We start from the raw sequence: 13,184 nt of genomic DNA, 5'->3' as shown, positions 1-13,184 counted from the left end.
AGATAAATTCAATTACATTTATTTGATTTTTAAAGATATTATATATTTATATAATAATAAGCTTTATTTCATGCACTCACCTGTACATTAACCTACCCTTTTGATGGATATAGAACGATATCCTTTGGTCTGTGCAAGTTGGACAACAAAGTTTTATGAAGAAAACTCTTTCTATGTACAACTCCAATATAACTTTGACTTGATATAGAGGCTACTGCAGAAAAATATATGTTTCCCGCTGAATAGTCAATGGTCAAACGCTAAGCGTGGGCGAATCCTGTGAAATGCAATGGCGACAATAAAGAAAATACGATACAAATTGCTGAGGAGTAAAGGTATCAATTTCCAATTTTAGTTTAAATATTAGGTTCTAAGTACCTGTTAAGTAGATCAAGGTTGTATACCTTCCATGAAGCGTTGTGGACATTATAATTTTCCATGAGCCATCGGAGTAGATGAGTTCCTTTGTCGACCTATCGAATGCTATTCCTGAAGAACTCTGTACACTGATCGGTAATTTAACTAAATTTCCCGTATATTAATATCAATCTGAAGGATCCTTCCTTGGGAGTTATCAACCACAATCAAGAAATTCTTCGTATAAACACCTTACAAAATTTAAAAAGAAAATTATAAGCAAATAAATTATGGATAAACTACCATGCAGAAAATTATCCCACTTACTGGCATCACAAGTTTTCAAATCTGCCTGGAGTTGCAAGCCGGAATCACTTTCACAGTTTCGTCCGCTTTGTATCGGCACACAAATATTTCACAACCACCATTCAGGACGTTGAAAACACCTGTATTGACAATAATTTTCATAAGATTTAAATTTTCTGTGAAAGAATGCAAAGAAAGACATTGCTTTAAAACATGTTATATGAAAAAATTGTTACCATTTATGCAAATGTTAGGGAAACAAGGGTTTATTTGCTTAAAGTTTATCAATTGGCTTAGTCTATGTCTCGTTTGAAGTTATCATTCCGCAAGTTTTATGGTTGATACAATGACCTTGTCAGAAAATGCGATCTTTCAATAAGTAAAATGCTCACTGACGTTTTTCATACTAACTGTTAGGTCATTACTTAAACACTGAATTGTCTACGGATTCTTCCGTTTGCCCGACCATGACAGTGATCACACGGCGGGTATGACCGGTCGAGAAGAGATGCTTACTCCTCTGGTACTTGATATCACCTCCGATGTGTTTTAGAGGTCTCTGTTTGCTCTGCTCTCGATTGTTTCAATGGATTTTTTCACTGTTCATTATCCCCATTCATCATTATATAAAAATGAAAAAGGCTTTCAGTGACTTTTCAGTGGCCATTCAGTCACTGAATGGGAGGTACATTTCAGTGACCTTTCAGTTAACTTTCAGCCACAATTCAGCTACCTTTCAGCCACCATTCAGCGTACACATTTCAGTTATCTTTCAGTGACCTTTTCTTTCCCTTTCCGTCATCTTTCAGTTGCATTTCAGTGTCCTTTCAGTCGTAATTCAACGACTTTTTCATCGGCTTTTCATTAGTTTTTTTTTTTTTTTTTTTTTTTTTTTTTTTTTTTTTTTCAGTAATTATTCCTTAACAATTTAATAAAATTATTTTTATCTTCATCTTTAATGAATGTGTTTCATTTATTATACTTTTTGCGATAAGAATATTCAAGTACGTTGAACTGGTAATGATTAGATGTTCAACTGTCTTCTGTCTAAATATAATTTTATTAATATTAAAAATTACAATTCAACTGTGGACTAAGAAAATTCAAAATAGTTTTCGAATTTCTAATCTGTTGCCTGAAAATCGATTTAGAAAAATAAAATTATTTAATGATAAAAGATAATGATCCAATATTAGTATCAGAATTTGAGTGACAGATATAGAATTCTCTTTTTTCTTTCTGTAAAATCTCTAAAGCAGTGATAAACATTTCCACAACCTTATTCAATTTAATAAGTTGTTAAATACATGAACAATCAGCCAACCTGAAAAAAAAATATATCAGTCAAAATATGCTCTTAATCTGTTTATATAAACAGGGAAAAAGTTTTCTTCTTATTTTTCAGAGATAATTTAGTTTTTCATTATTCTTGTGTCCATCTAACGCTGTATAATGCGATTATATTAGTTTTCATGGAAATATCTCGCAGTGAAATAAGAGACAGAATTAAATATTATTTAAGCCTCCTTTTGAAGAAACTTAATATTGTAAATTTTGTCTTATTTGTTAAAATCACATGATATTTAAGCTTTTAAATATATCGTTTTATTATTATTTTACATAATTTTCTAGATAGAGAATTTAAAACTTTCTCCGAGTTGAAGATTTAACTTGAATCATTTCTTTGAGAAACAGGTGCCTGTCGCCGATAATTGTCATCATCCCGATAGGAGATGTGTAATTGATTAGTCTGCCCCAAAATCAGCGCAATTAACATATTATATACAAAATGTATACAAGATATATACACATCGCCAAGTTCCTTGATACAACAAGTGAACTACATGTCTCAATTCGATTTCTATACAGATTTATCAATTTTAATACCAGTAGTTTTTAACAAGACGCCGTTGCGTAATGGATAAGGTGACAGACTACCATGTGGAAGGGCCCACGGTTCGACCTCGAGTTTCTGCAAGAATTTTTTTTTAGATTCACTTTTTAAAATTTATTTTTTAGTCGAAAATAGATTAATTTAATACTTTTATGAAAGGAAAACGTGAAATTCAAACTCGTAGTCAGCAATAGGCCGATTATATAATAGAAAGATACAACTGAAAGATAGGTGAAAGACCACTGAAAAGTATCTGTCATTCAGTCGATTGAATGATGAATGAAAGATCAGGAAAAATCACGGGAAAGGATCTATTCAGTGACCTTTCAGTGATCATTCAGTGGGCATTCAGTTACCATTCCGTCGACTGAATGGTATAATTTCATCCTGTGCTTTTTTCAGTATTTTTTATTACATTTCATGCATCGATCATCAGGCTTGCAGGTTTTAGGTAAATAATAGATAATTCATAAAACTTGGTTCTTTCTTTGAGCTTTTTATAAAGTTGAGAAAATATAGGTGAAAAGTAATCAACAGGTCTGTTTGAGAAATTGCAATTATATTTGAAGTGATTTTAAGTTAAAACCTACGTCGGAAAAGTCTTTGCCAAAAGGATTTTCAAACTTTCCAAAATCATTAATTAGCACTCGCTTATTAATCAATTCAAATTAAAAGGCATGTTTTCTTTATTAATGAATGTACTACAGCCTGTGCTATTTGAAATGATATTTATACACTGCGACTAAACATTTTCTGACTTTAAGTGGTACATGATAAAAAGGACTAGACAGAAAATTACAAAAATTATTTTTCAAATTTCACCGTTTACTGATTTTATTTACTGAAAAATAGTCATAGAATAAATTCTTTTAAAAAACGACAGAAAGCCCACATAACATGATATATAAGCAAATGCTCAAAAATTATCAAAGATTTTGAACCAATCTAAATGTATTATTTTTTTTTATTTTCCAAAAGTCTTTGTCAAAGGGTATCAAATCTGTTATATGATGAAAAACGGACCCTAATGATTATGAAAAGTGGGTAAAATATATACCTTTCTTTGCAAACTAATGAATATTTTTTTTTCACAATTATTACTACTTCTGTAGAGCTTTCTTCACTGTTTTGGAGTTACTTTCAGATTTACTAAGCAAAAAGGTTTAAAAAGTCAATAATTCAGGACATTTTTATAAACCAACCACCAAAGACACGTATAAATGATGAACAAATATTTGGAATATAAGGGATAGAATGTGAAAACATCATTTCGTAATAGATATTACTGTACATAAATACAATTTGAGACAGATCTTTTACAATGTACTCATTCGACATATTATCAAAATGTATTTTTTGTTAAAAACTAAAGATTTCTTGGCAAGTTTGTATTCTTTCAACAGAGTTGAGTCCCGTTCAAATTATCACAGTTTTATTAGTTCGGACCAGATAGTAGCAGATTCCTTCAGACCTAGCAAGAACTTAATTGTGACGTGATACGACGTAGGTTCATGAAAAACATGTTGTGTTTAGCAAATATGAAAAATAGAATAATTGTAGCTAAGAGACCATATGTACTCAAAGATTAGCACAAGAAGTTTCCCATTTTGAAATATTCTGTAGTAGTATTACATTAATTTTATAATAGGACCTTATTTAATGGTTTAAATTGTACGTATTACCACATATACATTTCTTCATCATATTTTGTACAACAGCTTAAGGAAATTCTAAATACTTCTCAGTGAAGAGTTCTTATTTGATGGTAACTACCATAATACTTTGTGAAGTTTGAGTGATTTGTACTTTCATGAAAATGAGATAAACGGAAGTCTATAGTAAATCGCACAATTAAAATACATGAAAATATTCTTAACATTACATTAAACAAAGATAAAATAATCGATAATATTATTTGCATGTACATAATATACCTGAACAATCGTGATTTCTGTTCACTAATATGTCATTGTATTTGAACAATTTTTCCTTGAGAAATATGGCAGGTAATCTTTTTTTTAAAATGTACTAGAAAAACTCAACATGTACAAATTTATGCAAGACAATTTTCTCAAAAGTCAAAAAAAATATTTAATTTAGTATGTAGTGCTTCCTCAAAGAACATACTCAGTAGCTGTTAGTATTCATAATATCAAATTTATGTTGAAACAAAACTAAATCTAACCACTTTTATCCCGCTGTAAAGAAGAATCATATATGACAATTTCTTTAGGACTTTGCATTAAATCAAAAACAAGCTCTGAGGAAATTGCTCATTTCCTTGCAAAACATAGCCTGTTCTTGTCCATCCAACCAAAGCAATCCTACAAGAAAATATATTTCTCATTGTTTACATCAAAATATCAATTGTCGAAAAATGACTTACAGAAATACAAAGACTTGCTCATTCGTACATAAAACTGTTTCTCTGTTTTATTAGTATTTAACTTTATTCCATTATCTGATTCCACATTGTACAAAATTATGTCTACCTGCTCTGCTAGTAAAAGAACGAGCTTATGTGGTCTTGATAACATTGCCACTGATGGTGCAGCAGCCATAGATGACCTAATACACATGTGTGAGCATTTAAAAGAATTAGGATCTGAAATAAACACAGTTACCAGTTAAACCACTGATTTAAAAAATCTAAAGATGTACTTGAAATCAGAGTATAAATTCAGTGTGGGACTGTCCTGATGGATGCCAAGATCACTGTTTCAAGTTTGCTTTAAGCCATCCAACCAATGTCTTGCTGCAAAAAGAGTGTGATCATTTACATGAGGAACTCTGTAGAAACATCCTTGAAGAAATAAGCAGTGCCTCTTTTGACGACCTCCAGAAAGTCAGATGTAAGTTTTCTATAGAAAATTTCTGTAAAACTGTTTATTTTTGGCATGGGTTTCTATAAATTTAAAACATCAAGTTTGATTATCAAATGTCATTTTATTGGTTTGCCATTTTTGAATTACAGCATCAGAAATAGTGGAAGAATTATTAGTAAGCGTGGAGAAGGCAATTGAAAAAAAAATCTGATTGGAAAGCTCACATTCTTAGAACCCAGAATCAAGAAGGAAGATACAAGATATTGTAAGAGCTTTAGCCTCACCATCTTCTGATTATCATGGACTGGGCAATGAAGTTTCTGCCAGCAATGTACAGAGAAAAGCAGTCAGACTTTTTTGGTCAAAAAGGCATGAGCTGGCACATTTCCGTTGCTGTTTTCAGAGCAGAAGATGGATCTTTGAAGGTATTGGTATTAGCCAGACACATTTTATTTTGTGAATGTATTTATTTTGGAACATTTCAAGAAGCTGATGACTAATACTCATAAGCTTAATTAAGATAAGATGACAATATGCACATTTTAAATTTGAATAAATTGTTTATTTACTTTAAATATTTTGTGTATGTAAAATTGTCAGCTCACAAGGGGCAACTGAAAGTTGCTCTCATAGTTGGGGGGGGGGGGGGCTTAAGTACCTTCGGCATCTGAGTCTGCATCAAAGGTTAAAGCTTTTTTAGTAGACTAATGGTTTGATGGTTTAAAATTTTAGAACCAAAATCTACACAATGGTCGTGGGATTATTGATGGCAGAATACCATAAGGTTGCTGAATGATGAAATATTTCTAAAAATCTAACTATCGATTTTTAGATAATTTTTACATCATACATTCCAGATTCTGTTTTAAGAATTATATATTGTCATAATTAATAAGTGAATTTGTATAAAAATGTTTAATCTTATTTTTTTAGCACAAGACATTCACTCATATTTTTGGGACAGTCAAACAAGATTGATTTGCTGTCACACCAGCTTACCCTTCAGAGTGTAAGGGTACAATTGCCTGGAGTAGAAGAGGTGTTTTTAAGGAGCGACAATGCTGGCTGCTACCACTGCGGGTGTCTGTCGCTGAGTTTACATGGAATTAGTGAAAGAACAGGTGAGTTGACGATCGATTGCCTGCATGAATTTTTCATACATATAAACTGTTTACAGTTTTTTCCTCATATTATTTTTGTCATATCACACTTACAAACGATTTTGTCCTGCCTTAAATTTGCCTAGACACAGTTGTGTTAAAAATATAATTCCATCATCTTTGAATTCGCCCTGTAAACAGTTAAAGTTCGCTCACTTGCAACAAGGGTGAAAGGGACAAAGCAAAGATCAATCGTGTATATATGGAAGGATCTTCAGGTAGTGTAGACTCAAGTTTGATCAAATTATGGCCACTTGCCTTTTAGGTAAGGTGGGGCCACAAATGGATATTAAAGTTTTGCATACTAGTAAATAGGAATTAATTTGGGAAAAATCTTCTGATGAAGAACAGCAGGGCCATAGTGACTCAGGTGAGTGTTGTGGCCCATGGGCTTCTTGTTTGGTTCAGGTAAGCAATGTTGCCTGTGGATTTCTTATTTTGATTGATGATCCTCAATTTCCATTGCACATAGTGTATTCTAAAATAGCTAGTTAAAACATTAAATGCTATTAACTGAATATGTCTATGACAATATTGCTTATTCATAATTGCATGATGAAGTGGTACTCAAAGATTGTTTTATGGATTCATTGATATTCCTGTTTGATGCAATATTTTTTTTCTTTTTTAGGTATCAGCATAGTACGCTATGACTTTAGTGAAGCTCAGGCAGGTAAAGCTATTGTGATGCCAAAATTGCACACATGCGCTCCAAATTAAGAATGTTTGTTTCATCAGGGAAGAATGTAACAACACCATTTGACATGAAGAAGGCAATAATGGATGGAAGTGTCGTAGTAGGATGCCAGTGTGCGGTTGTGGAAGTTGACAAGAAAAAACAGACTATGGTGAGTCATTGCATCAAAGGAGTTACTTCCATCAGTAATCTTGCCTTTGATGGAGAAGAAATCTTTGCATGGCACAGTTTCAATATGGGCATTGGTATGAAGATAAAGAGAGAAGATGTCTTGAAAACTGAACAGCTTGACACAGGACTCATCATACTATCAGACTTTGAAGAGCCACCAACAAAGTATGGTATGATCTCCTCTCAGAGAAAAGAAAACTGTTCAGATCCACAGAGACCCCATACCAGGATTTTCCACTGTTCCGAATTAGGCTGTAATCAGCAGTTCTCCTCTTATCAGCTTCTGCAAGAACATATGGATCTAGATCGACATGTGCAAGAAATAACCTCTACATTTGATGAAATTCGACATCTTTGGTCACAGACGTGTCATTCAAATTTGTTCAAGTCTAAACAGAAGCATCAAATAGGCACAGATCGCAACTCCTTGGAAGATTCCAATTTTTCAGGAAAAATACTTCCACAAGTATGGACACTAAAATAAGCAAGAAAATTTGCTCGCTTCTCTTCCAAAGTAAAAGAATTTCTCCAAAGAGTGTATCAAGACAGGAAAAATACTTCCACAAGTATGGACACTAAAATAAGCAAGAAAATTTGCTCGCTTCTCTTCCAAAGTAAAAGAATTTCTCCAAAGAGTGTATCAAGAAGGTGAAAAATCAGGAAGGAAAGCGATTCCGATTGAAGTAGCTCAGCGTATGAGATCTCTGAGAGATAGCAATGGTGAGAATTTTTTTCAGTTCTGAGGAATGGCTGCAGCCTTCTCAAATTAACTTTTATTTTGGTAGCCTTTCTCTGAATGGAAAGGCCAGTGGTTTCAAGAAGGAACCAGAGAATGATGAACACTTGAGAGAAGTCTTGCAGTCAATAGAAGAGGAAGAAGAAAGAGAAAACATAAGAAATACACTTTTGTTTGAGAATAGCAGCACGGTGTGATGTGAATGATATTAATGCATACAGGTAGAGGCGTCTGTATATTGATATTGTAAGCATTTTAGCGAATATATATTATGTGTCTGTGCGCGTGCAAAAAAATTCATAAATTTTATGATGTTTAAACTTTTTGTACCAATCGAATTATTGTTGAAGGTTTTTTTTTCAAGTTTGTCATGGTAGCAATTTGTGATGCTGCATAAGGCCATTGCAAGTTTTTTCTCTGTTTAGCATCCACACATCTTTCAAAAACCTACCTACCTATTTACAAAAAACGCACAAGCCTAAAATTAAACACAGACTTTAAAGTTGGAAAAATAATGACATTTAAAGGATATGATATATTAATCTATTTTTCTCAGAGAGAGATTTATTCCGTAGGAAAATCAATGTATTAAATGATTATTATATACCTAATATGACAGATTATAGAAAATATACAAAGAAATTGACAGAATTCAAAGATAAAGCAGTCATTCACCTGCACAAATTGCTCCCCCTCAAACCAAAGGACGAACCAAAAGAATCAATTTCAGGACTCCTGATTTTGTTTTTGTTTTTAGTTTTTTGTTTTTTGTTTTTTGTTTTTTGTTTGTTTGTTTTTTTTTTTTTTTTGTTTTGTTTTGTTTTGTTTTTTTTTTTTTTTTTTTTTTTTGTTTTTTTTTTTTTAAGTTTTGTTTTGTTGTTTTTTTTTTCTGATCTGGAGTTTCAAAACCAAAGCACAAGCGGACGCTAAACATATATAAAAAAAAACTTTGGATGGCCTAAAACTTTAAAAAACAAATTTTGTAAAGCTTGAATTTCAGAAGAAAAAGGCAAATTTTTCTACAAAGTTTGATTTTAGGGAAACATAAATGTTTTAACATGTAGCTTTGTTTGATTTTGGAAGGAAAAAATGACTCGTTAAAAATCATGTTTGTTATATATAGTTATCAAACATTGCTTTATATATTTTTAAAAGTAAATTATAGTCCGTAGTCATGGTAACCAAAGATTGTTTTTGACATATATAATGACTATTTAAGATGTATTTTTATTTATGCTTATTTAAACGTGCTAGGTGACATATACAGCGGTAAATCTTTTTTCTGGCATTGTATGGATATATCTTTGCTATTTTCAACAAAAATGCATTTTAGATATTCCGTTGCCATGGTAGCAAATTATCTGTAAAAACTAATTGGTTTAACTTAATTTTGCAATATATAAGACGTGTACTTCCTATTGTATATTCCCAAAATTCTTGCATAAGTGGTATATGGTATATCTTCTTTAAAATACAACAGAAATGAGATGCTTTATGCTTTTCTTTTTTTTTTTTTGGTTAAAAATGAATTTTTCAGGAGATTTTGTTGCCATGGTAACAAAATATATTAAGAAAACCCATGGGTTTTATTTAATTTTTTAATTGTTCATAATATGCACTTTCTAACATAAATAATCAAAATTAATGAATTTGTGTGATTTTTTCATAAAATTCTATTAAAATGTGCATGATTTTTTAAAAAAAAAATGTAAAAGGCAAATTTTATGAAACGCAGCAAAATGAACTAAAATTTAATACTTTTTAGAAATAATGAACAATTTTATCAATATGGTAATAATTGAATTTTTTTATGTTACTTCCTGGGAAAAAAGATTCACTTGTGTTATTTTCATCGAAGAAGCATTGTTCCTTCATTAAATTATAGCTAAATTGACCAGTTTTGCTATTTGTTGCTTGCAAGCCTTTTACTATTACATGGCGTCTGGTTGCATGGCAACAAAGGCTGGCCAGTAAAATCATAGCATCCAATGATGTTCCATTGGTCCATAAAGCAACATATCAAAATTTCAAAAAAATCTGAGATGGTCATGAATCAACCCTGCCTGGTTCTTACAAATAGCTTAAAGGTGCTTAGACACAGATTTGAAGTTAATATTTACTCAAATTTTCTGTATAATTTCATGACTTATATGTTGCTATAGCATTTCATACGAAAATTTGATAAAAATCTTATTTTATCTTGAAGTTATTGAAACTTCGAATTTCTGGACGCGTTTGATAGACACATCCTTGCACTTTCACAAATTTTAACTTTTTCCTTAGTACTTTAGAAAAGTAGCAATTTTGTCGTATATTAATGAAAAATATTAAAACTATAATGCAGAAATTCTAGAGTTGAAATGTAGAAAGCAAAATCCTCTGAACAGTATTGTCAGTCCGTGCTCAGTGGTGTGTGCAGAGTTTAACAATTGAACACACCCGGTGAAACGTAAACATTAACAACAACAGAGCTCGTGCCCTGTTTACAAAATCAGTTTACGTTTCACGGGTGTATTCAATTTGTTAAACTCTGTACACAACTACACAACACTGAGCACGGGCTGACAATACTTAAGTGAGTGGGTTTTGCTTTCGCACATTTTTACTCTGAATTTTCTGGATTATAGATGTAATATTATTCATTAATACACAACAAAATTGCTACTTTTCTTAAGTATTAAGGATAGAGTTAAAAATTGTGAAAGTGCAAGGATGTGATAATCAAACGCCCCCCGAAATTCGAAGTTTCAATAATTTCCAGATTAAATAAGTTTTTAATTTTATTTTCTTGTGAAATGCTATAGCAACATATAAGTTGTAATATTATGTACAGAAAATTTGAGAAAATATAAACTTCAAATCTGTGTCTAAGCACCTTTAATACACGCTTTATTCGAACAACACGCTCTTCTGGAGAAGAAAAACAACTATGTTCTCAACAAGTGTAATAACCTTGAAATACATGTCGTGTTTGTAAACATGTATTCCTAAGTACAACGTATACATGAGCCAAACAATTGTAAACCCAAAGCCAGAATATTTTTAAAGCTTACGAAAATTTGGAAATAATTTACAGCCTTTTACATGTACATGAATATACTTTTTTTTTTTACTATTTATTATTACAATATTTGGATCCAGCAGGCATATTTGTATACAAGTTTTCTTTTTCTTATTCGTTTCGTTTTTTTTTCTAAATCTATATTCAAATTTCTTTTTAAAATTGTAATTTCTGATATTTAAAAACCTGTTTTTTGATTTCCATGTTTGCTCTGCTCCCAGTTTGTATTGTTTTAGTGGACTTTGAGCTTGAATACTGTTCGTTATCTCCATATTTCATAAACATAATGCAAATTTTAAATCACCTGGTGTAGGGGTACTGTATTAAACAGTTAGGCAAGTACAACATCTCCCTTTTGTCATTTCTTCTCTCTCTCATATTTATTATATTTTGTCAATCGTAAATTAACTTTTCTTATTCTTTGATTAATTTTATCAACAACCTTTGTTTGAACAAACAGAAACTTTTTCAATGAATAAGTATAAGTTCTCATGACAAAAAAAACCTTGTGAGAAGAAATATACATTCAATTAATAAAGGAATTAACAAAGTGTTGTTTTTCTTTATTTTTTATAAATCGTTAAAGACTTTGATTAAAAATTATGACTTCTTACTTCATTTCAAATACATTATCGATCTTCATTACAAATATTTAATATATTTGATATCATTAAATACAAAGAACAAGTCTCAATAAGGCTTATCTGTGGTCCCCGGTTACTCGTCAAATTTCGAATATTTATTAAAATTTTTAAAAATTAAATTTTATTATTAACTTATGTCTTTATTATTTGAATCATCATCTAAAAATGTCAAACAATAGATATAGGCAGCATTGAGGGTAGGGTCCTTTGATTTTCATGAATATCAAAAGAAATCAGTGACAGGTACACACTTCAAAGCTTTCATAAACACCGAGCACAGGTTTGTTCAGAGTCGAGTTTGAAATATAATGTGTATATTATATGTGTAAGGGTTGAGTGAAAATATCTTTGTTGAACAACCTTGTGCTCTATGTTTCCTAATTAAAAGTATTGTGATTTTGAATATCTTCGCTGACTTCATTTACATGCGATTAACCTCTATATGACCTGTTTAGAATTGTATCGTTACGGGTGAATGCCTCCAGTGAACGTGCTAGTTCTCAGTTGAAACGTACTCAGTTTTATGTCGATCAGCATGGACTTGTTTGGTTCATCTTGTTATAGTTTTTATTGCCAAAGTTTTGTATAAAATAGAAATTGTATTTGTAGTTGATTGTGAATCTTGAACATAAAATTCGTCTTTGAAAGAAAAATATCATATCAAGATCTTCTTTTTATAGTATCTAATCTGAATGTCTCCGCCCATATCCATGTAATAGAGAAACCGTAGTCTGATCGGAGGAAAATGCTCCGGAATTTTTTAGTGCGATAGGTGTTAAAAATGGACTTGTATTTTTTGATATGTTTAATTATTCATTATAAATACACAATGTTTTAATTAGAAATACTTCGTTATACACCATGAAAACAAACAAAGTACCGTATGCTAATATTTAACCGGTAAACCAAGGGTGTAAAAAGGGACCACACTACAATACTTAAGTAGAATACTCCTTTAAAAGGGGGACAACATCAAAGCAGCATTGAATGGTTAATAAATTGAGGAACTTAGATGTTTTGTTACATTGCTTTGTAGTTATTGAAGATTTAATTACTTTCAATATTTAGGCTTTGAAATTAATGAAGTATATATCTTAGTATAACACATAAATATCAGATCAATGTGTTTGACTTACCAAAAGAAAAATACACATTTGTTGCTGTGGTTATAAGACAAACTATCGCATGTAAAACAAACATAATTGTTTTATGAGAAACGAATATCCATTTAAATTAAATAGCAATATATAACTGGACAATTGGGGAAAGTACAGTATTTTTGTAAAAACTGAATAAGGAAGTCACTTCTGTTCTGCTTCGCCAAATTTGAACA

The 13,184-nt window shown here is 31.2% G+C and overlaps 1 pseudogene; it reads left to right on the top strand.

Moving 5' to 3' along the window:
- Window positions 1-5,681: 5,681 nt before the first annotated feature.
- LOC133192430 (uncharacterized) lies at window positions 5,682-8,343 on the top strand (annotated as a pseudogene).
- The last annotated feature ends 4,841 nt before the right edge of the window (window positions 8,344-13,184 follow it).

Source organism: Saccostrea echinata, unplaced genomic scaffold (genome assembly GCF_033153115.1).
Source record: "Saccostrea echinata isolate AGI-Se365-2 ecotype Australia unplaced genomic scaffold, CSIRO_AGI_Sech_v1 ptg000025l, whole genome shotgun sequence".
Lineage (NCBI taxonomy): Eukaryota > Metazoa > Mollusca > Bivalvia > Ostreida > Ostreidae > Saccostrea > Saccostrea echinata.
Note: the sequence above shows the minus strand (reverse complement) of the source record. Positions and strands in the feature narration are given on the sequence as shown.